The sequence below is a fragment of the Phyllobates terribilis genome, unplaced genomic scaffold (genome assembly GCF_046119375.1).
Source record: "Phyllobates terribilis strain yellow unplaced genomic scaffold, ASM4611937v1 Scaffold_1__5_contigs__length_1240528914, whole genome shotgun sequence".
In the NCBI taxonomy this organism is placed as follows: Eukaryota; Metazoa; Chordata; class Amphibia; order Anura; family Dendrobatidae; genus Phyllobates; species Phyllobates terribilis.
In genome coordinates, this window is record NW_027362761.1 from 241,912,621 (window position 1) to 241,936,709 (window position 24,089).

Sequence of the window (24,089 nt, forward strand, 5' to 3'; positions counted from 1 at the left end):
CGTCACTTGCCGTGACCACCTGCCTGTCCAGAGACTCTTGCCTGCTCACCTGGGAGCGCTCACCTGCTACCTGCCTGCTAGCCTACCTGGAGGCTCTGCCGTCACTTGCCGTGACCACCTGCCTGTCCAGAGACTCTTGCCCACTCACCTGGGAGCGCTCGCCTGCTACCTGCCTGCTAGCCTACCTGGAGGCTCTGCCGTCACTTGCCGTGACCACCTGCCCGTCCAGAGACTCTTGCCCGCTCATCTGGGAGCGTCCACCTGCTACCTGTCTGCTAGTCTACCTGGAGGTTCTGCCGTCACTTGCTGTGACCACCTACCTGTCCAGAGACTCTCGCCCGCTCACCTGGGAGCGCTCACCAGCCACCCGCCTGCTGCCCTTCTACCCAGAGACTGTCCCTGTCACTTGCCGTGACTACCTGCCCTTCTACCCAGAGACTGTCCCTGTCACTTGCCGTGACTACCTGCCCTTCTACCTAGAGACTGTCCCTGTCACTTGCCGTGACTACCTGCCCGTCTTCCCTGGGAGCCTCCCGCTTCCTTACAAGGACCGCCCCCTTGTATAGTTGCTCAGAGGTTCCACCTCCCAGACCCGTTACACTCACTATCTTGGGTGGAGTCCTCAAAGTTTTGGAGGATGGTACATATGTCTGACATCCATGTCCACTCCTGAGGTCTTATGTGTGTAGTCTGAACTGAATACCGACGGCCTTGTTGATGCTGGTACTCAACAACTGCCCTCTTCTGCTCACAAATCCTTCCCAACATCCGCAGTGTAGAGTTCCAATGCGTGGGGACATCACACACCAGTCTGTGAGCCGAAAGCAGCAAACGCTGCTGAAACACGGCAAGGGCGGCGGAAGCTGTAGCTGACTTTCTAAAATGGGCACACAGGCGGCGTACTTTAACAAGCTAATCCGGCAGCTCCGGGTAGGATTTGAGAAACCGCTGAACCACGAGGTTAAGCACATGGGCCAGGCATGGTATGTGTGTGAGCTTGCCTCGCCTCAGAGCCGCCACCAGGTTCCGGCCATTGTCACACACGACCAGTCTGGCACGCATGGCTGAGTTTAACAGGCAAGACTTCCGTGTCTTCGCCAATAGGACGACTGACCATGCTCTCCTCCTCCTCTCTGTCCTCAGGCCTTCCACACTGAACAGACGGTATGACAATTGTGCAGGTACTACCGTCTATACCGCATGAAACTAGCTCCTGTTCTTCCTCCTCCTCCTCTTACTCATTGTCATCCAATCCACATTGGGATGAGATAAGGCTGGGCTGTGTGTAATCACCCTGTATAGTTCCTTGCTCCATCTCATGGTGCTCTGCCTGCAATGCATCCTCTTTGATTGTGAGCAGAGAGCGTTTCAGAAGACAGAGAAGCGGGATGGTAATGCTAATTATGGCGTCATTGTTGCTCACCATTTTGGTGGAGTCCTCAAAGTTTTGGAGGATGGTACATATGTCTGACATCCATGTCCACTCCTGAGGTCTTAAATGTGGAGTCTGAACTGAATACTGACAGCCTTGTTGATGCTGGTACTCAACAACTGCCCTCTTCTGCTCACAAATCCTTCCCAACATCTGCAGTGTCTGCAGTGTAGAGTTCCAATGCATGGGGACATCACACACCAGTCTGTGAGCCCGAATCTGCAAATGCTGCTGAAACACGGCAAGGGCGGTGGAAGCTGTAGGTGACTTTCTAAAATGGGCAAACAGGCTTTAACAAGCAGATCCAGCAGCACAGGGTAGGATTTGAGAAACCGCTGAACCAAGAGGTTAAACACATGGGCAAGGCATGGTAGGTGTGCAAGCTCGCCTCGCCTCAGAGCCGCAACCAGGTTCTGGCCATTGTCACACATGATCATGCCTGGCTGTAGGATCTGCCTGCTCTTTCAGAGCTGTCCACAACTCTTCAGCATTGTGCGGTCTGTCACCTAAGCATATTAGCTTCAGCACAGACTGTTGCCACTTGGCCGAGGCAGTGCTGCAGTGATTCCGGCTTGTGACTTATGAGGTCAATTCGGAGATGGAGGCTGAAGAGGAAGAGGAGGCTGAGGAGGATGAGGTGCAGGAGCTGTAGACCGTGGGGGCAACCCTGATTGACCTACGGCCCGCAATCCTTGGCATCGGGAGGACGTGTTCCGTCCCAAGGTCCGACTGGGTCCCGGCTTCCACTATGTTAACCCAGTGTGCCATCAGTGAGATGTACCGTCCCTGCCCACAAGCACTTGTCCATATGTCCGTGTTTAAGTGGACTTTCCCGGTAACTGCGTTGTTGGGGGCACGGCTAATGTTTTGGGACACGTGCTTGTGTAATGCGGGGATGGCACACCGGGAGAAATAGTGGCGGCTGGGGATCGAGTACCGAGGGACGGCCGCCACCATCAGGTTGCGGAATGCTTTCAAGATGGCATAGAGGGATATTACAGTATCTTGTCTCCTGGAAGGGTTTCGGTCCCGAAGACAACTCCTGGGAAAGGACGGATGATGTCTCTGCTCCTAGGCTTGTTAAAGCTTTCCACAGGAGGTTTCCTGATAGGCATGGGCCTAGAGGATCCAGAGGATCCTCATAGAAGAGGGGGTACTGTTAGAACCCTCCTGTTAGTTTTTGCTATCTTGTGTTTTGCGGTCACGTGACCAGCTGCCTATATATTCCAGCTCCGCCCTTCTGGCTTTGCTGGACTTCAGTGTTTTTTGCCTGTCTCTCTAGCCAGGTGCTTCGGTGCCTATCTCTGTCTAGTTTGCTTGGTCCTCTGGGACCTCTAGTACTTTTTGTCAGTTTGTCTTTTGGCTGTGCAACAACTTCTCTTAGGAGGTGTCCCATTTTTGTCCCAGTCCTTAGTTCTTTTAGGGACCCCTCCCTTTATTCTATAGGTCTCCGTTCAGACTAGCCGAGGACGAAGGCGGGTCTGTTCACAAGTAGAGATGAGCGTTGTTCGACTCGACTGTTCGCCAATCTCAAATTCGAGCTGTTTTGGGCGGTGTTCGAGCCGTTCGGCGAACACGAACGATTTGAGAAAAATTCGGCTGTTCGAGGTTATGTTCGATAACTGTTCGTGCACCAAAATCATAACTGGATTTTTTCTCAGTAATGATGAAAATTAATGTTAATACGCAGTTTGAGTGTACAGAGGGGTGGGGGGAGGGGCAGGGGATGGATCTCTGCAGGAATAATGAAGATCTCCATTTTTTTTTTCTCTTTCCCGCATTTACAGTGGGGAGGTGCAATCTGTCAGCCTATCAGCAGCGCACACACGGAGCGAAGTGCTTTTTTTCACACAAGCAAGGGCATGTGTCATTGGCAGTGTATGTCACATGTCTTTGCCCTATAAGACCAAGCCATTTTCCCCGTCGCCACCATTTTCTCACTGCTGCAGCTGCGTGTTAGACGGCACCACTGTTGCTGTGTGCGCTATACCTTGTTAATTTCAAGCCAATTTTCGCACAAATCTACAGATAGCTTGGGAGTAGGGAATAGTTGTGATTGCAGTCCTTTTAAGGACTAGGTTACAGCATTTCCTACGACTTTTATCAGGCAGGTCTGTGCTCTTAAATAGATAGATTGTGGGAGTAAAGACTAATTGTAATTGCAGTCCTTTTCAGGACTAGGTTACATCAGTTCCTATCAGTTATTGCCAGGCAGGTCTGTGCCAGTGCTGTGCAAGTTTTTTTCACAGCATTTGGCTGAATCTAGCAAAGCTAATCCTTTTTGGCCTATTGCAGAGTGTGTTAGTCAGTGGAGTAGCCTATCTGTGTTGCAAGATATACCACCTGTGTATAGAATACCAATTTTTTTACTGCACCTAGTGAAGTAAAATCTTTTGGGCATAGCATCATTCTATTAGTCCATCTATACTGACCTCCATCAGGTTGCAAATTGAATATAATTTTTTTCTGCATCTAGCTCTGAAAAAATATTTGGGCTTCTAGCAGTGTGTGGGACTTGTTCTATTAGTACATCTATACTGACCTCCATCAGGTTGCAAACTGAATATAAATTTTTTCTGCATCTAGCTCTGAAAAAATATTTGGCCTTCTAGCAGTGTGTGGGACTTGTTCTATTAGTCCATCTATAATGACCTCCATCACGCTGCAAATTCAAAATAATTTTTTGTCTGCATCTAGCTCTGAAAAAATATTTAGCCTTCTAGCAGTGTGTGGGACTTTCTCTATTAGTCCATCTATACTGACCTCCATCAGGTTGCAAATTAAAAATAATTTTTATCTGCATCTACCTCTGAAAAAATATTTGGGCTTCTAGCTGTGTGTGGGACTTGTTCTATTAGTCCATCTATACTGACCTCCATCAGGTTGCAAACTGAATATAATTTTTTTCTGCATCTAGCTCTGAAAAAATATTTGGCCTTCTAGCAGTGTGTGGGACTTTCTCTATTAGTCCATCTATACTGACCTCCATCAGGTTGCAAATTAAAAATAATTTATATCTGCATCTAGCTCTGAAAAAATATTTGGCCTTCTAGCAGTGTGTGGGACTTTCTCTATTAGTCCATCTATACTGACCTCCATCAGGTTGCAAATTAAAAATAATTTTTTGTCTGCATCTAGCTCTGAAAAAATATTTGGCCTTCTAGCAGTGTGTGGGACTTTCTCTATTAGTCCATCTATATTGACCTCCATCAGGTTGCAAACTGAATATATTTTTTTCTGCATCTACCTCTGAAAAAATATTGGGCTTCTAGCTGTGTGTGGGACTTGTTCTATTAATCCATCTATACAGACCTCCATCAGGTTGCAAACTGAATATAATTTTTTTCTGCATCTACCTCTGAAAAAATATTTGGGCTTCTAGCTGTGTGTGGGACTTGTTCTATTAGTCCATCTATACTGACCTCCATCAGGTTGCAAACTGAATATAATTTTTTTCTGCATCTACCTCTGAAAAAATATTTGGCCTTCTAGCAGTGTGTGTGACTTTCTCTATTAGTCCATCTATACTGACCTCCATCAGGTTGCAAATTAAAAATAATTTTTATCTGCATCTAGCTCTGAAAAAATATTTGGCCTTCTAGCAGTGTGTGGGACTTTCTCTATTAGTCCATCTATACTGACCTCCATCAGGTTGCAAACTGAATATATTTTTTTTCTGCATCTACCTCTGAAAAAATATTGGGCTTCTAGCTGTGTGTGGGACTTGTTCTATTAATCCATCTATACAGACCTCCATCAGGTTGCAAACTGAATATAATTTTTTTCTGCATCTACCTCTGAAAAAATATTTGGGCTTCTAGCTGTGTGTGGGACTTGTTCTATTAGTCCATCTATACTGACCTCCATCAGGTTGCAAACCGAATATAATTTTTTTCTGCATCTAGCTCTGAAAAAATATTTGGCCTTCTAGCAGTGTGTGGGACTTTCTCTATTAGTCCATCTATACTGACCTCCATCAGGTTTTAAATTAAAAATAATTTATATCTGCATCTAGCTCTGAAAAAATATTTGGCCTTCTAGCAGTGTGTGGGACTTTCTCTATTAGTCCATCTATACTGACCTCCATCAGGTTGCAAATTAAAAATAATTTTTTGTCTGCATCTAGCTCTGAAAAAATATTTGGCCTTCTAGCAGTGTGTGGGACTTTCTCTATTAGTCCATCTATATTGACCTCCATCAGGTTGCAAACTGAATATATTTTTTTTCTGCATCTACCTCTGAAAAAATATTGGGCTTCTAGCTGTGTGTGGGACTTGTTCTATTAATCCATCTATACAGACCTCCATCAGGTTGCAAACTGAATATAATTTTTTTCTGCATCTACCTCTGAAAAAATATTGGGCTTCTAGCTGTGTGTGGGACTTGTTCTATTAGTCCATCTATACTGACCTCCATCAGGTTGCAAACTGAATATAATTTTTTTCTGCATCTACCTCTGAAAAAATATTTGGCCTTCTAGCAGTGTGTGGGACTTTCTCTATTAGTCCATCTATACTGACCTCCATCAGGTTGCAAATTAAAAATAATTTTTATCTGCATCTAGCTCTGAAAAAATATTTGGCCTTCTAGCAGTGTGTGGGACTTTCTCTATTAGTCCATCTATACTGACCTCCATCAGGTTGCAAACTGAATATATTTTTTTTCTGCATCTACCTCTGAAAAAATATTGGGCTTCTAGCTGTGTGTGGGACTTGTTCTATTAATCCATCTATACAGACCTCCATCAGGTTGCAAACTGAATATAATTTTTTTCTGCATCTACCTCTGAAAAAATATTTGGGCTTCTAGCTGTGTGTGGGACTTGTTCTATTAGTCCATCTATACTGACCTCCATCAGGTTGCAAACTGAATATAATTTTTTTCTGCATCTAGCTCTGAAAAAATATTTGGCCTTCTAGCAGTGTGTGGGACTTTCTCTATTAGTCCATCTATACTGACATCCATCAGGTTGCAAATTAAAAATAATTTATATCTGCATCTAGCTCTGAAAAAATATTTGGCCTTCTAGCAGTGTGTGGGACTTTCTCTATTAGTCCATCTATACTGACCTCCATCAGGTTGCAAATTAAAAATAATTTTTATCTGCATCTACCTCTGAAAAAATATTTGGGCTTCTAGCTGTGTGTGGGACTTGTTCTATTAGTCCATCTATACTGACCTCCATCAGGTTGCAAACTGAATATAATTTTTTTTCTGCATCTAGCTCTGAAAAAATATTTGGCCTTCTAGCAGTGTGTGGGACTTTCTCTATTAGTCCATCTATACTAACCTCCATCAGGTTGCAAATTAAAAATAATTTTATGTCTGCATCTACCTCTGAAAAAATATTTGGCCTTCTAGCTGGTTGTGGGACTTGTTCTATTTGTCCATCTATACTGACCTCCATCAGGTTGCAAACTGAATATAATTTTTTTCTGCATCTAGCTCTGAAAAAATATTTGGCCTTCTAGCAGTGTGTGGGACTTTCTCTATTAGTCCATCTATACTAACCTCCATCAGGTTGCAAATTAAAAATAATTTTTTTCTGCATCTACCTCTGAAAAAATATTTGGCCTTCTAGCTGTGTGTGGGACTTGTTCTATTAGTCCATCTATACTGACCTCAATCAGGTTGCAAACTGAATATATTTTTTTTCTGCATCTACCTCTGAAAAAATATTTGGGCTTCTAGCTGTGTGTAGGACTTGTTCTATTAGTCCATCTATACCGAACTCCATCAGGATGCAAACTGAATACAATTTTTTTCTGCATCTACCTCTGAAAAAATATTTGGGCTTCTAGCTGTGTGTGGGACTTGTTCTATTAATCCATCTATACTGACCTCCATCAGGTTGCAAATTGAATATATTTTTTTTCTGCATCTAACCCAGCCAATAGTTTTGGCCTAATACCACAGTTTGGCCACTCAGCTCTGCTCGGTTCCCATCCATTGTTTTTTTGTGCAAACAACTCCAGAGTTGTGAATTAGTTAACCACCAAAATGAGTGGAAAAAGGCCTGCTGCTGGGAATAGGCGTGTTGGGAAGGGGAAAAAAGGTTGTGTCCGTGGGGTAGGTGTTAAAGCAACAGTAACATCTGCAGAAGAAAGACCATCTTCCAGCCAAACTAAAATGTCTATTTCTTTTAGCGGACAATGTGATAAGATCCCTTTCTTACGGCCACGCCAATCGCTACAAATTCCAGATGAGGCACAAAAACAGCAGGTGCTTCAACGGATATCAAGTGCTCCTTTAAGTGGGCTCTCCTGCACATCAACTTCAACATCACAAATACTCCAGTCCTCAAAGGTGTCACCCCAATCGCACTTGCTTCCTCACAGCTCCCAAATCTCCAGCTGCCCGTCTGAGTATGAGGTAGAACAGATGGTTGAGTCTGCAGAGCTGTTTACTCATACTATAGCCTGGGAATCAGAGGTCGACTCCAGCGCTTCTGTGAATCCAGACGATGAAATGATCTGTACTGATGCCCAGAATCTTTATGAGTCGGATCTAGGACCAGACGCAGAAGGTTCTGACCATAATGTAGACCCTCATTCCCAAACTGTAACTCCTGTTGGTGGAGACAATGAGGAAGACGATGATGAGACTCAAATACCTGATTGGAGCGACAACTTTAGTTTTTTGTCAGGGCAGGAACAGGTTGGCTCTGAGGACGACGGGTGTGATAACGCACAAGGTGATGATGAGGTTGGAGATCCCACTTACTGTCAACCCACAGTCAGCCAAGAGATGAGGTCAGCAGAGGAGGTGGAGGAAGATGCTAGTGACGACGAGGTCAGGTTGCGCCTTCCTGGACAGAGACGTAGTACTGGAAGCACGTCAACAACTGCATCCTCAAACACAACTCTGCCTCTCACCACAAGTCGTGGTGGCTCTTCAGGTCGCATGGGTGCTAAGCCTTGCATGGCCTGGGCATTTTTTCAGATCGATAAAGATGACCCAACTCGTGTTATCTGTAACATTTGTCAGCAAAAGCTAAGTAGAGGCCAAAAAATGCATAGTTTGAGTACTTCATGCATGAACCGGCACATGGACATGAAGCATAAGTTGCAGTGGGAAGCTGAGTGTGCTACAATGCGGCCTAGCCGGCCGGGCCAACCACCGTCTGCCATATCTTGTGCATCCGCGGCCTCTTCATCCTCTGTGACTGGGGGGACAGCAGTCATACCTGTTTTGGGGCGCAGACCTGCCACCTCTTTACCCGCAACAGCCAGCGTGATTGGCAGGTCATCATTTTCTTTGGAGGTGGTAACACCAGCTGGTGTTGAGCGCTGTCCGACATCGATAGCACCACCTTTGGATCAAGGCAACCTAACATGTCCGCCTGCATCTTCCTCACAGACCGGCAGTTTGCCGGGGACACCCTTATCAACCCCGTCTAAGCACAATAGCCAGCCCTCGGTCCCTCAGATGTGGACAAGTAAAAGACCATTTCCTCCTAGCCATGAGAAAGCTAAGAGGTTGAATTTCACCATCTGCAAGCTCTTGGCTACTGAAATGCTGCCTTTCCGCCTGGTGGACACAGAGGATTTTCGAGACCTTATGTCCGTCGCAGTGCCCCAGTACCAGATGCCCAGTCGGCACTACTTCTCAAAGAAAGGTGTGCCTGCGCTCCACCAGCATGTCGCACACAACATCACCGCTTCTTTGAGAAACTCTGTGTGTGACAGGGTGCATTTCACCACAGACACTTGGACGAGTAAGCATGGACAGGGGCGTTACATGTCGCTGACTGGGCACTGGGTAACTATGGTGACAGCAGGACAAGGGGCTGCTGTCCAAGTCTTGCCGTCCCCACGAGTTGTGCGTCAATCCTCTTTATGTCAAAGTTCCTCCACTGCTTCTGCCTCCTCAACCTCCTCTCGGTCTTCCACCTGCACCCAAAGCCTGTCTGGTCATGCCACAAGCTTTCTAACTGCGCAGAAGGGATCCTGCACACCTCCTTACTATGCTGTCAGTAGGGCTCAACGTCATCAGGCGGTTTTTACTTTGAAATGTCTGGGAAATGTGAGTCACACAGCTGAGGAGTTGTGGTCAGCTCTGGAGAACCAATTTCATGAATGGACCTGAAACCAGGGAAGGCCGTGTGCGACAATGCTGCAAACCTGGGTGCGGCCCTTCGCCGGGGCAATGTCACACACGTGCCTTGTATGGCTCACGTGTTGAACCTGGTTGTCCAGCAATTTTTAGCCCACTATCCCAGACTAGATGGCCTTCTGCAGAGGGCACGGTCGCTGTGTGCTCACTTCCACCGTTCGCATCCCGCAGCTCAGCGACTTACATCTCTACAGAAGTCGTTGGGCCTGCCACTTCACCGGCTAAAATGCGATGTGCCTACCCGGTGGAATTCAACTCTGCACATGTTGCAGCGACTGTGGCAGCACCGACAAGCCCTGGTGCAATACATTCTGACGTATAGCCTGGGCCAAAGAGATCCAGAGGTGGGGCAAATCACGCTGGAGGAGTGGTCTCAGATCAGGGACCTATGCACCCTTCTGCACAGTTCTGAAATGGCGACGAAGATGTTTAGTGCTGACGATGCCATTATCAGCATGACTATTCCGGTGATTTACATGCTGGAGCACATGTTAAACAGAATTCGGAGTCAGGTGGTGGCACAAGAGGAGGTGGAGGAAGTAGAGGAGGAGGAGTTGTATGCGGAAGGGCTAACATCTGCAAGGTCCAGACGGTCGGCAGCACCAAGGCGGCAGGCATGTGAGGGTGGGGGAGATGGTTTTACCAGGGCGCATGGTAGCAGCCAAACTAGTGAGGAAGGTGCAGGAGCCCAGGAAGAAGTGGAGGACGAACTGATGGAAGACTCATCAGATGAGGGAGACCTTGATGACATTTCTGTTGTGCGAGGTTGGGGGCAGAGGACAGAGGAAGGAAGCATGATTGTTACCTCGCCACCAACACAACAGGGACTTGGTGCTCCTGGATGCGCAACACACATGAGTGCCTTCTTGCTGCACTACCTGCAACATGACCCTCGAATTGTGAGAATTAGAAATAATCCTGACTACTGGGTTGCCACACTGTTAGATCCCCGGTACAAAAGTAAATTTGCAGAAATTATTCCTGCCATAGAAAGGGATGCACGCATGCAGGAGTATCAGCAGAGACTGTTGCAGAATCTTACATGTGCTTTTCCACAAAACACCAGTGGTGCACGTAGTGAATCTCACAGTTCCAACTTGCCAACCGTGGGACCGTCAAGTGTTCAGCACTCAAACCGTAACAGAACCACAGTATCTGCTGGTAACATCAATTTTGCGGAATCATTTCACCACTTTTTTAGCCCATCCTTTGCAAGGCCACAGGAGACAAGAAGTCTGACACATAGTCAACGCCTAGAGACGATGGTACAGGAGTATCTCCAAGTAAACATTGAAGCCATGACTGTGTCACTGGACCCTTGCTCTTTTTAGGCTTCCAATCTGGATAAATGGCCGGAGCTAGCCACTTACGCCTTGGAGATCTTGTCATGCCCCGCAGCCAGTGTTCTGTCTGAACGTGTGTTCAGCGCTGCTGGAGGTGTGCTGACAGATAAGCGCACGTGGCTCTCCACTGATAATGTAGACAGACTCACGTTCATAAAGATGAACAAATCATGGATCCGAAATGACTTTTCTACCCCTGTGTCATCCTGGGGAGAGTAAAAGCTTGATGATTGGTTAAAATCACCCTACCAACCGTTTTAAGCTTTCAAATTACTAATCATGTTTATCTGTATCTTGGCTGGAAAACAATTTGGGCTTTGTAGCAGTGTGCAGCACTGATTCTATTAGGCCATCTATAATAAGCTCCACCAGATTTAAAATTACTAATCATGTTTATCTGTATCTTGACTGGAAAATAATTTGGGCTTTGTAGCAGTGTGCAGCACTGATCCTATTAGGCCATCTATACTAAGCTCCACCAGATTTAAAATTAATAATAATTTTTAGCCGCATCTAGCCCGGAAAATAATTTTGGGGCTCCGAGATGCGCAAGACACATAAGTGCCTTCTTGCTGCACTACCTGCAACATGACCCTCATATTGTCAGAATTCGAAGTAATCATGACTACTGGGTTGCCACACTCTTAGATCCCGCAAACTTTTCGATCAACCTTTTCATTTTAATAAAGACCAAAAAAATGGTCATTTTTGAAATTATAAGCATTAGCAGGTTATTAGAAACTGAAATCAAACAGTTTTCAACTCAAAACTTTATTCTAGGTGATGTTACATTTTCACATAAGACCCCTTGTTCGAAAGGAGCTTCTGAACTCTCTCGTCCATTGAATTTGTCAGGTTTTGGATGGTTTCTGCTTCAATTGTTTTGCATGAGGACAGAATACCCTCCCAGAGCTGTTGCTTAGATGTGAACTGCCTCCCGCCATCATAGACACTCCTTTTGATGATGCTCCAGAGGTTCTGAATGGGGTAGAGATCAGGGGAGCATGGGGGTCACACCATAAGTTTGTCCCCTTTTATGCCCATATCAGCCAGAGATGCAGATGTTTTATGTGCAGCATGAGATGGTGCATTATCATGCAAAAAAATGATCTTGCTGTGAAATACACGGTTCTTCTTCTTGAACCATGGCAGGAAGTGCTGTTTGAGAAAATCCACATACATTATGGAGTTCATCTTTAGCGCCTTCAGGGATCCTAAAGGGGCCGACAATCTCTCTCCCCATGATTCCAGCCCAAAACATTACTCCACCTCCTCCTTGTTGGCGCTGTAGCCGTGTTTGCGTGGGGTGTCCATCAACCAGCCATCCTCCACTCCATCCATCTGGACCATCGAGCGCTGCACGGCACTCATCCGTGAACAAAACAGTTTTGAAATTAGTCTTCATGTAATGTTTGGCCCACTGGAGCCGTTTCTGCTTGTGTGAAGTGGATAGAGGAGGTCGACAGGATGGCGTATGCAGAGCTGCAAACCTCTGAAGGACCCTGCATCTTGTTGTTCGGGGGACGTTGGAGGCACCAGCAGCTTCAAAAACTTGTCTGCTGCTATGACAAGGCTTTTTTGCCGCTGCTCTTTTAACCTGATGTAATTGCCTGTAGGAAAGAGTCCTCAATTTGCCCTTATCAGCACGCACACGTGTGTACTGTGAATCAGCTACATACTTCTTGATTGCCAAGACACTTCATCCTGATCATCGCACAATGTTGATTGTAGTCATGCCTTGACCTAAACACTCCACAATTTGTTGCTTCTCAGCAGCCGACACATCCTTTTTCTTTCCCATTTTGGCAGAAAATGTAGGCTGCTTAATAATGTGAGACAGCCTTCTTAAGTAGTCTTGCCTTTCATTGGACACACCTGCCAAACTAATTAGCACAGGTGTCTGCAATTGCTTACAGTGATATAAAGAGCCCTGACACACATCACCATCAATGAGTTTAACTGACAAACAAACAATTTCTTCCCTTATCACTCCTAAACACTTTTTGCATAATAATTTGGAACACAGTGTACATGTGCTTTTCCACAAAACACCAGTGGTTCACGTAGTGAATCTTACACTTCTAACTTGCCAACCGTGGTCTGTATGGAGTTGTTCAATAAAGGGCCCAAAATTAAGATAACATAGATGGGAGAGGTCTCTATGAATAGGAATTCCTAAGTATTTGATACCCTGTGAGGGCCAGGCAAAGGGAAAGTTGGACTGGATGGAATCCTATATGGATTTGGGGAGGGAGACATCGAGGGCCTCAGACTTCGCTGCATTGATTTTAAAATTTGACCATGTAACAAAGTGATCTATTTCAGCCATAACAGCATGGATGGATATATGTGATTGAGTGATATATACTAGGACATCATCAGCAAATAGAGAGCACTTGTACTCGGTGCCTCCCACCTCAATCCACCTAATATTGGGGTTATGGCGAATTGATGAGAGCAGGTGCTCCGTCACTAGGATGTATAAGAGAGGGGACAGAGGACATCCCTGCCTTGTCCCATTGGTGATTGTGAAAGATGAGGAAAATGTTCTGATGCACCCCCTGGGCCTTGGGACACCCGGAGCCGGACCCTTTTTGGTGGATGATGGTGGTTGTAGTCTTCGTGGCGGCGACCCGGTTCCGTGGCTCAGGGTGGTCAAACCAGTGGCGGAAGTATTTATGTGGTTTTGATGTTTAAATGTCCGACTACGCCACCCGTGGATTGCGGTCAGAGTGAACTGCCGCTGCAGGGCAGACCGCTGAGGCTGGTGTTGTGGGTGCAGCAGAGCGTAGCATAACTCCCCACGGGAGGAGTATAGTCTCAGGGCAGTGTATGCGGAGGATGGGGGTGATGGTGCAGGGCAGCAGCAGTAAAGACACGGAGTCAGTGATGCAGTCCAGGGCCCTTACTCACAGTTCTTATTATCCAGACCACGTCTGCAGGTAACGGCTGCCCACGTCGTACTGTGCTCACCAGGTGAGGGGCTCAGACAACTCCCAGATAACTTTGGAGCGCTTCACAGGACCCCCTTTGTGTGTCCTTTGTCTGGCCTTTCTTACCAACCCTTCTGTCCGGCTGCCTCGGGCCTCCTCTTGGTAAACTTGGCGCCAGTTTCCCTGACCCTATGTGGTGCCTTCCTAGCGGGTGTAGCGAGGGGCTGCACCACATAAAATGTCACAGCCTCCGGTTTCTAGCTAAGGGTCGTTTCCTGCCTCCACTAGTTTCGGGGACCGGTCTCCCCCTTTGGCCTGACCCCTCCACGCAGGTGGATTCGGGCGTGCGGTGGCGACTCGCCCGTCCGCACCCCTGGGATCCCTTCATTCCTCGTTCCTGGAGCCTTCTCCGCTCCTCTTCCTTCCTTCTCCCTCTTCCAGGCCTGGGCCTCTGTTACTAGGCCCGCCTCCGGAGCAGAGCTCATGCAGAGCCCCTGCTCCCTGCCACTTCTGCTCAGACTTCTCTGCACTGAACTAAGATGGGGCCCACCTTTTATACTCCCTTCTCAATGCACCCAGGAACTGCTTCCTCCCTGCTCCTGCACTACAGGGTTCCCCTTCCTCAGTGTTCCCTCCCCCCACTCCAGCCAGGAACAGGGACTGTCGTGCCCATCTCAGAGGCATATTGGTCGCCCTGCCCCACGGCAATGTGGTGTAATGCATGCAGGTGTCGGGTCCTGATCCACACTCCATCCTTACCTGAGAGTGAGATATCACACCTCTGGGTGAGGTGCAATACCTCTGTAGCAACCGAGCCCTCAGGGTGCTACAGTTCCATTTATCTTCAGCCTAGGTGATGTATTGTGATACAGGGCCGTGATTTTGGCTATAAAAGGGTCCCCTAGACCCCTACCCCAAGCTTTTTAAGAGAATCATATATGGCGTGCCAGGAGACTCTATGGAATGCTTTCTCAGCATCCAACGAGAGTATCTAATTACAAATTTTTAACTGCATCTAGCCCAGGAAATACTTTGTGCCTAGTAGCAGTGTCTGCTAGTCAGCGGATTATCCCGGCTGTTAAGCAAGCTACACCACCTGTAGTTTGGACACTTAATTTTTTCAAAGGAAATGCTTCGGGACCACGGGATACTCAGTGAAGAGCATCAGGAGGCACCCCAAGGCATAGGGGCTGGGACTGGCAGTAGGATGCCTTGCGGTGGACAGCCGAGCTCGATCCTTATAAAAGCTTTTTAACTGCAGCAGCTTTAGTGGACGCTACTGGAGCTGGAATTACGCGGCTGCTGGCATGAGACTTGCCCTCCAATAGATCCTTGTAAATGGATTTAAAGTGTATTCATTCAAATTAGAGAGACAATTTAAATTAAAAAGCTTAGAGCTGCCTCCACCACAGGGGGGCTCGCTCGACCCACCAGCGGACAGGCACCAGTATTGGGAGAGGGGGGCTGGCCGTCAGGGTTCACCGCGGCTCTGGCACAAACCCGGCGACACGGAGGTGGCACGGGCAGGAGCGGACTGAACGTGTCGGCTTCTCACTTTTTGGATTTTAGAAGGGCATGACATGCCTATATCTGTGTCTCCCCCTCCTTTTACTCCTCCACCTCTTTTCTTTTCGCATGACTATATGTACTTGTCACTTTTCCATGTGTTAGTTGTGTCTTCTGAGCAGTTTGTCAGCTTTTGGACACCTTTGAAGGTGTTTTCTATGTGTTTCTATGTGTTTTTGTTTGCCTGCCATTGGTTTTAACGGTGTTCGAAGGTGTTCGACGAACAGTTCGACGAACAGTTCGGCGAACACACGGGTGTTCGACGAACCGAACTCGAACACTACGGGGGTGGCTCAACACTATTCACAAGGAACAGGCTGCCCGCTACATCGTAGGGATTCAACTTAGTCTTACTGTAGGGACAACTTTTCCCAACGCCTGTGGGACGTTGGCTGCATATTTGCACTTGCATTCCAAGGACTGGGGTGTGGACAACTGAACGCTGCGCTGGGACAAGGACATGGATGTGCTTCCTGATGCTGCTACTTGAGAGTGCGCAACGACAGGTGAAGGGCAGGAGGCATCTTCGCATGCACCATGGACAGGGCATTGGCTTGCATGCACAACAGCGGAAGAAGCAATGGTGCCACCTGCAGACACTGTTCCTGGACCCTGGGGTTCGGCCCACAAAGTCCGGTGCTTTGCTGCCATGTGCCTGATCATACTGGTGGTGGTCAGGCTGGTCGTTTTGCCACCCCTGCTGATGCTGGCCTGGCAGGTGGTGAAAATGGCCTTTTTGGGGTTATCGGCAGAGTCTTTAAAAAACAACCAGACTCGGGAAGACCTAGTTGTACTGGCAACTTCCTTCGTGTTGGTTTTACGGGGAACGGTTGCCTGCCTTCTGTCTGTGGCCACCACACTGCTTCTTCCTGCCTGTTGGGGTGCTCTGCCTCCCTCCCCGTTTGCTGCTGTCCTCACTCTGCATGTCTTCCTGCCAGGTTGGGTCCGTTACTTTATCATCCACCACCTCGTCTTCCACTTCCGCACCCTGGTCCTCCTCCTGACTTTCTGGCAATTGTGTCTCATCATCGTCCACCTCTTGTGACACTTTCCCACCGTCGCCTTTGTGAGACCGTGGCTGCTCAAATATTTGGGCATCGCTACACGCGATTTCCTCTTGCCCCGCTTCAAATGGACAGGGCGAGAGGCCAGAATCTATAAATGGAAAAGTGAACAGCTCTTCAGAGTGTCCAAGTGTGGGATCAGTTGTCTCTGGGTACTTGGCATGGTGGGAGGAAGGAGTATCAGGGTGAGGAATATGTGGTCCAAACTCACGGCTACTGAGACTTGACCGTGTGGAAGACAGGGTGGTGGTCGTGGCTAAGTGACTGGAAGCATTATCCGCTATCCAACCAACAACCTTTTGACACTGCTCTGGGTTCAATAGTGTTGTGCTGCGGTCCCCTATTAATTGGGACAGTAAGGTTAAGAGAGAAGATGTGGGTGTTTGTTGTGGCACAATTTCAGCTTGCCCACGGCCTTGTCCTCGGCCTCTGCATGCACCATTACCATCACATCCAGTTCCCCGTCCCTTGCCACGTGCCTTGCCCATTTTAAATGGAGGACAGTATCTTCCACGCTCACTACAAATGACTGAGTTTTGAGCAAACTTATATGTGATCCGTGTGACAGAGAAAACAGAGTTTTAAATACCTGGCCTGTAGGTAAGTAGTTTGAACAGCAAACTGCTGTGAATTGCTTCACTGACACACTAAAGGAAATTTTTAATGGAGGCCAGAATTGGCAGTATTTTCTGACAACGTATATGTGATCCATTTGACGGAGAAAACACTGTTTTAAATAGCTGGATTCTAGCACTGTAATATGGAAAGGACCTGGCTTTATTCTGCAGTGCCAACAAGCAAATGGCGCAGAAAAACGGTGTTCTCTGGATTGCTTTTTAAGCAAATAATGAGGATTAAGATCCAAAGAAAAGTATTTCTGGCCCCTGAGACCTGGGCCTTTGTATAGAAATATCTAACAGCAGCAGAAGGCAGAATTGGAATGGAGCCTCTTGTGCTATATGCACTGCAGTCTGCTATATACCCTGCCTGCCTGCCTATATACACTGCCTGCCTGATATCTCTGCAGATGGATTAGTCCTCAGAAGGACTGTTTGTTAAGATGGATATGTGTAATGTACGGTTTTTCTCCCTACACTACCTAATACACAAGCAAATCTCTCCCTGACGCAGCAGCACCTCTCCCTACACTGTCTGATTCCGGAGTGACTGTGACGAACATGGCGGCGCCAGGTCTGATATAGACCTGATGACGCTGTGCAGCCAGCCAATCACTGTAATGCCACAACCAAAATGGCTACTGCATTACAGTGAGTGGCAGGCAATCCCTGCATGTTGATTGGCGCTCTAATGAGCGCCAAACATGCAGGGAGGGGACCCGAGCTCCCGCCGAACAACCCTGGAAATACTCGGCGAGGTCCGAGCATCTCAAGCAGTGAGATGCTCGGGCGAGCACCGAGCAGTAGCGAGCATGCTCGCTCATCACTAACGGGCATCATAAACGCCTTTTAAAAAAAATATGTGAGTGTTGCATCACGGACCACGGTCACCCTGGTGATATGGTGGTGAAGGATGAGGATGAGGAGAAGGAGGACAAGCGCAAACAGCAAAATCAGGAAGCATATACCTATGTGTGGGTGTGAAGAGGTGCATGGGAATACACCTCCCAAAAAAAGACACTGGATTTGAGTTTATGTTACGCTGCTATCATTCGGTGGTGTTGAGAAGTCTGGCCCAATCTAGCCCTTGTTCATTTTTATGAGTCAGCCTGTCAACATTTTCAGTTGACAGGCGGATGCGCTTATCAGTTATAATTCCACCAGCGGCACTAAAAACCCACTCTGATAAAACGCTAGCGGCAGGGCAGGACAGGACCTCCAAGGCGTAGAGAGCCAGTTCATTCCATGTATCCAGCTTGGATACCCAATAATTATAAGGCAGAGAGGAATCACGGAGGACGTTTGTGCGGTCGGCAAGGTACTCCCTCAGCATCTTCCCAAACTTTGCACTCCTTGTGAGAGTACCTCGTGCCTCAGGGCCTGTGCGATGGTAGGGGCTGAGAAAATTCTCCCAGAACTTTGACAGTGTTTCCCTGCCTCTGCTGGTTTGGAGTTGTGTCTCTCTCGCCTGTACTCCTTGATTGTCCAGCGAACTGTGACCTCTGCCGCCAGCGTTTTCAGATGGGAATTTTTTTAAGTATTCCGCAAGAAGGGCCTACCGGTACTGTCCCATTTTTGTAGACCTGTCTGCCTCAGGAATAAGAGATATAAAGTTCTCTTTGTAGCGTGGGTCTAGAAGTGTCACCAACCAGTAATGACTGTCACCCAAAATTTTGAGAACGCGAGGGTCATGGGAAAGGCAGCGTAACATAGCAGTCTGGCACGCATGGCTGAGTTTAACAGGCAAGACTTCCGTGTCTTCGCCAATAGGACGACTGACCATGCTCTCCTCCTCCTCTCTGTCCTCAGGCCTTCCACCCTGAACAGACGGTATGACAATTGTGCAGGTACTACCGTCTATACCGCATGAAACTAGCTCCTGTTCTTCCTCCTCCTCCTCTTACTCATTGTCATCCAATCCACATTGGGATGAGATAAGGCTGGGCTGTGTGTAATCACCCTGTATAGTTCCTTGCTCCATCTCATGGTGCTCTGCCTGCAATGCATCCTCTTTGATTGTGAGCAGAGAGCGTTTCAGAAGACAGAGAAGCAGGATGGTGATGCTAATTATGGCGTCATTGTTGCTCACCATTTTGGTGGAGTCCTCAAAGTTTTGGAGGATGGTACATATGTCTGACATCCATGTCCACTCCTGAGGTCTTAAATGTGGAGTCTGAACTGAATACTGACAGCCTTGTTGATGCTGGTACTCAACAACTGCCCTCTTCTGCTCACAAATCCTTCCCAACATCTGCAGTGTAGAGTTCCAATGCATGGGGACATCACACACCAGTCTGTGAGCCCGAATCTGCAAATGCTGCTGAAACACTGCAAGGGCGGTGGAAGCTGTAGGTGACTTTCTAAAATGGGCATACAGGCTTTAACAAGCAGATCCAGCAGCACAGGGTAGGATTTGAGAAACCGCTGAACCAAGAGGTTAAACACATGGGCAAGGCATGGTACGTGTGCAAGCTCGCCTCACCTCAGAGCCGCAACCAGGTTCTGGCCATTGTCACACATGATCATGCCTGGCTGTAGGTTCAGCGGTGTCAGCCACAGATCTGCCTGCTCTTTCAGAGCTGTCCACAACTCTTCAGCATTGTGCGGTTTGTCACCTAAGCATATTAGCTTCAGCACAGACTGTTGCCGCTTGGCCAAGGCAGTGCTGCAGTGCTTCCAGCATGTGACTGATGTGGTCAATTCGGAGATTGAGGCTGAAGAGGAGGAGGAGGCTGAGGAGGATGTTGTGCAGGAGCTGCAGACTGTGGGGGCACCCCTGATTGACCTAGGGCCCGAAATCCTTGACGTCGAGAGGATGTGTTCCGTCCCAAGGTCCGACTGGGTCCCAGCTTCCCCTATGTTAACCCAGTGTGCTGTCAGCGAGATGTTGCATCCCTGCCCACAAGCACTTGTCCACGTGTCCGTGGTTAGATGGACTTTCCCAGTAACAGCGTTGTTGAGGGCATTGCTAATGTTTTGGGACATGTGCTTGTGTAATGCGGGGACGGCACACCGGGAGAAATAGTGGTGGCTGGAGACCGAGTACCAAGGGACGGCCGCCACCATCAGGTTGTGGAATGCTTATGTCGCCATAAGCCTAAAAGGCAACATTTTGAGCGCTAGCAGTCGCTAAATGTGGGAATTTAGTAGTGTGGCCTGTGGGGCGTTGGCTGCGTATTTGCGCTTGCTTTCCAAGGACTGGGGTATGGACAACTGAACGTTGCACTGGGACTGCTTCCTGATGCTGCTACTTGAGAGTGTACAATGACAGGTGAAGGGCAGGAGGCATCTTCGCATGCACCATGGACAGGGGATTGGCTTGTATGCACAACAGCGGAAGAAGCAGTGGTGTCACCCGCAGACACTGTTCCTGGATCCTCGGGTTCAGCCCACAAAGTCGGGTGTTTTGCGGCCATGTGCCTGATCATGCTGGTGGTGGTCAGGCTGGTCGTTTTGCCACCCCTGCTGATGCTGGCCTGGCAGGTGGTGCAAATGGCCTTTTTGGGGTTATCGGCAGAGTCTTTAAAAAACAACCAGACTCGGAAAGACCTAACAGTTGTACTGGCAACTTCCTTTGTGTTGGTGTTACGGGGAATGGTTGCCTGCCTTCTATCTGCGGCCACCACACTGCTTCTTCCTGCCTGTTGGGGTGCTCTGCCTCCCTCCCCCTGTGTGCTGCTGTCCTCGCTCTGCATGTCCTCCTACCAGGTTGGGTCAGTTACTATATCGTCCATCACCTCGTCTTCCACTTCCGCACCCTGGTCCTCCTCCTGACTTTCTGGCAATTGTGTCTCATCATCGTCCACCTCTTGTGACACTTTCCCATTGTCGCCTTCATGTGACCGTTACTGCTCAAATATTTGGGCATTGCTACATGCGATCTCCTCTTTCCCCGCTTCAAGTGGACCGGGTGAGAGGCCCGAATCTATAAATGGAAAAGTGAACAGCTCTTCGGAGTGTCCAAGTGTGGGATCAGTTGTCTCTGGGTATTCGGCATGGTGGGAGGAAGGAGGATCAGGGTGAGGAATATGCGGTCCAGACTCATGGCTACTGAGACTTGACCGTGTGGAAGACAGGGTGGTGGTGGTCGTGGCTAAGTGACTGGAAGCATTATCCGCTATCCAACCAACAACCTTTTGACACTGCTCTGGGTTCAATAGTGGTGTGCTGCGGTCCCCTAGAAATTGGGACAGGAAGGTCAGGCAAGAAGATGTGGGTGTTTGTTGTGGCACAATTTCGGCTTGCCCATGGCCTTGTCCTTGGCCTCTGCATGCACCATTACCATTACCATTACCTTTGGGTCACGCGGTCCCAGGATGGGTTCCTTTCCATGCGGCCATTGGGTGGCTTGCGCCAATGTCCTTCGCTGCACATCCTTCACATCATCTGACGGCTCCCGCACCTTTAAAATTTCAAAATTCATCTCATGTAGTACAACCCATGTGGTGTATTACGCCACGTGTGGTTGTCAGAAGATCTATGTGGGACTTACCACTAGAGAAATGAGAGTTAGAGTGCGGGAGCATGTGCGGGACATTGGCGCAGCCAAATCAGTGATGGACCCCCGGGAGCTCAAAACGTTACCGCGGCATTTTAAAGCAGTCCACAACTGTGACCCACGCACGCTGCAGGTGCGTGGCATAGACGTGGTGCATTTGGGCTCCCGGGGAGACAATCCTAAACTGGTTCTTGCACAAAAAGAGGCCAGATGGATTATCACTTTGGACACCCTGGCTCCGCGTGGGCTAAATGAAAGTCTTGGGTTCTCATCATTTCTGTGATGGTGTGTCTTTGCTCCTTGATGCTCTCCCGCAGCTTCCTTTTCTCTGATTCTACATCTGGTATTGATGCTGTTTTAGCTTGTTGTTTGTATTCCACATTTTTAACACTTTATGTTTTTCTCTTACTTTGTATATTTAGTGTTACTACCCTAACAAGCCGTGAGTGCCTTATTCTGGACCACATCTCGAATGTGAGACACGACGCATTCAGCATGGAGGAGTTTTTGGAAGATGATTCCCCCCTTTTCATCTCTCCCCCCCCCTCTTTTTTTCTCCCCTTCCACCCCCTTTTGTGATAGATCTAATATGTTTAATTATTATATTATATATACTTTTGTCTTTTACACCGGCCTGTTTCCTGTATATATTGTTTATGTGCCCCTTACATGGGCTTCTTTGGGGATTTTGTGCTTATGGGTGATCCAACTGATGGACTTGTGCCCTGAGTGGGGGCTTTTCTCATATGGCCATATGAGTAAATTGGGTAATCGGTATACCTCGGCACCAACCATTATCCTATAGGGATTAGTGTGTCTCCTCCCCTCCTCCCTACATGCTGTAAACGTGTTAGCTGTCTCTTCATATGCTTACCATATGAGTAGTGCACGTGGGCTGCGGTCCCCTGCTCCCCCGTGCCCTCGCCCGGCTATCTTGATGTCCCCTCTGGGGGCGTGTCCTTTGACGCGCTCCCGGGCACGCGCCTGGAGTATGACGGCTTGGGTGTGTGCGGCGGGGGGCGTGGCTCCGGGCGCACGCGCCACCATACTCCAATGAGCTCCCCTGACCCTTGGATCACGTGACGGGTCAGGGGCGTATATTGGTAGGTCCTGTTGGCGCTCTGAGAATGCGCCTCTTGAGAAAGATCGGCAAAACGCGCATCGGGGCGCGCCGTCATCAACTCTACCTCTGCTGGGGGGCTCCGGGGCTAGTAGGACTCTTTTTGGACATTGTTGTGGGTGAGTCGCATATTTATCTTTGTTACAGGGTAGTGTTCTGGGCACCAATTGGGATCATTTCTATAATTTGCTGCAATTGTGCTATGATACTGCATGTCATAATATTTGAAATCCCATATTCATTTTTCTATGCATGTTCAATTGCCCTTATCTACATATTTATATGTTCATACATTGTGTGTGTCCTGTCATCTTTGTGCATGCAATATTGTACTAAATATCCCATATCCACCCCCTCTTCATATATATGCAACCACCCTCGTTTACATATTTATATGTTGACATATTGTGGCTGTCCTATCATCCTTGTGACCCCCTAGCATCTGGCACCATGCACTTTATATCCCTTTTTCTGTGATGTCTCATACTTGTCATTATGTATTTTCTACCTAATAAAATCATGTTTTTTATGCCATATTACTCATTTGTTCTCCTTCTTCAATACCCTATAACTGTATAGCAGACCCTCTCCTTTCTAATGGGAACATGTCATACCTTGTTACTGTGGCCCTGCTCTATGTATGTGTCTTTAAATTCTTAGTGGGGTTTTTCCCAAATTTTGGCAGCACTTGCAGTCACAGCATGGGCATTACCACTATAGGAGACCCGCTTCTTTATAATGGGAACATTTTTTTTACTGAGACCCTCCTCTATCTCTCTTCAAAGGGGTATTTGGTTGCGTCCAAATTTTGGCAGCCCTTGTAGTCACTGCATACGCAATAACAGTATAGGAGACCCACTTGTTAATAATAGGAACAACAGAGCATAGCCAGCTGATGGCTCTCTAACAATAGCTAGGGCCGACTGCTGTCCTTTTAAGAATAGTAAGGGCCGTCTGATGTCCCTATAAAAATAGGCTTTATGACTTTCAGAGTCCCTCCATCATAAATAAAACAGGATGTGTTTGATGATGTGTCCCACACCACATCATTGCCAGATAATGTTGTAAAATGTTAAAACGACATTTCCCGGTGAATGCATTTGTCGTAAAAAAAAAAAAAACAATAGGATCTTTCTTTAGCATAAAAAACAGCGTCACCAACTTAACAACAATGTAATCACATTGTTCAGCTCATACACCTCCTCCTCCATCTCCGAAATGACCACATCAGTCACAAGCTGACAGCACTGCAGCACTGCCTTGGCCAAGCGGCAACAGGCTGTGCTGAAGATAACATGCTTAATGCTTAGGTGACAAACCGCCCAGCGCTGCAGAGTTGTTGAAAGCTGTAACACAGCAGCCTGATCTTTGGCTCTCACCGCTGAACATACAGCCAGGCAT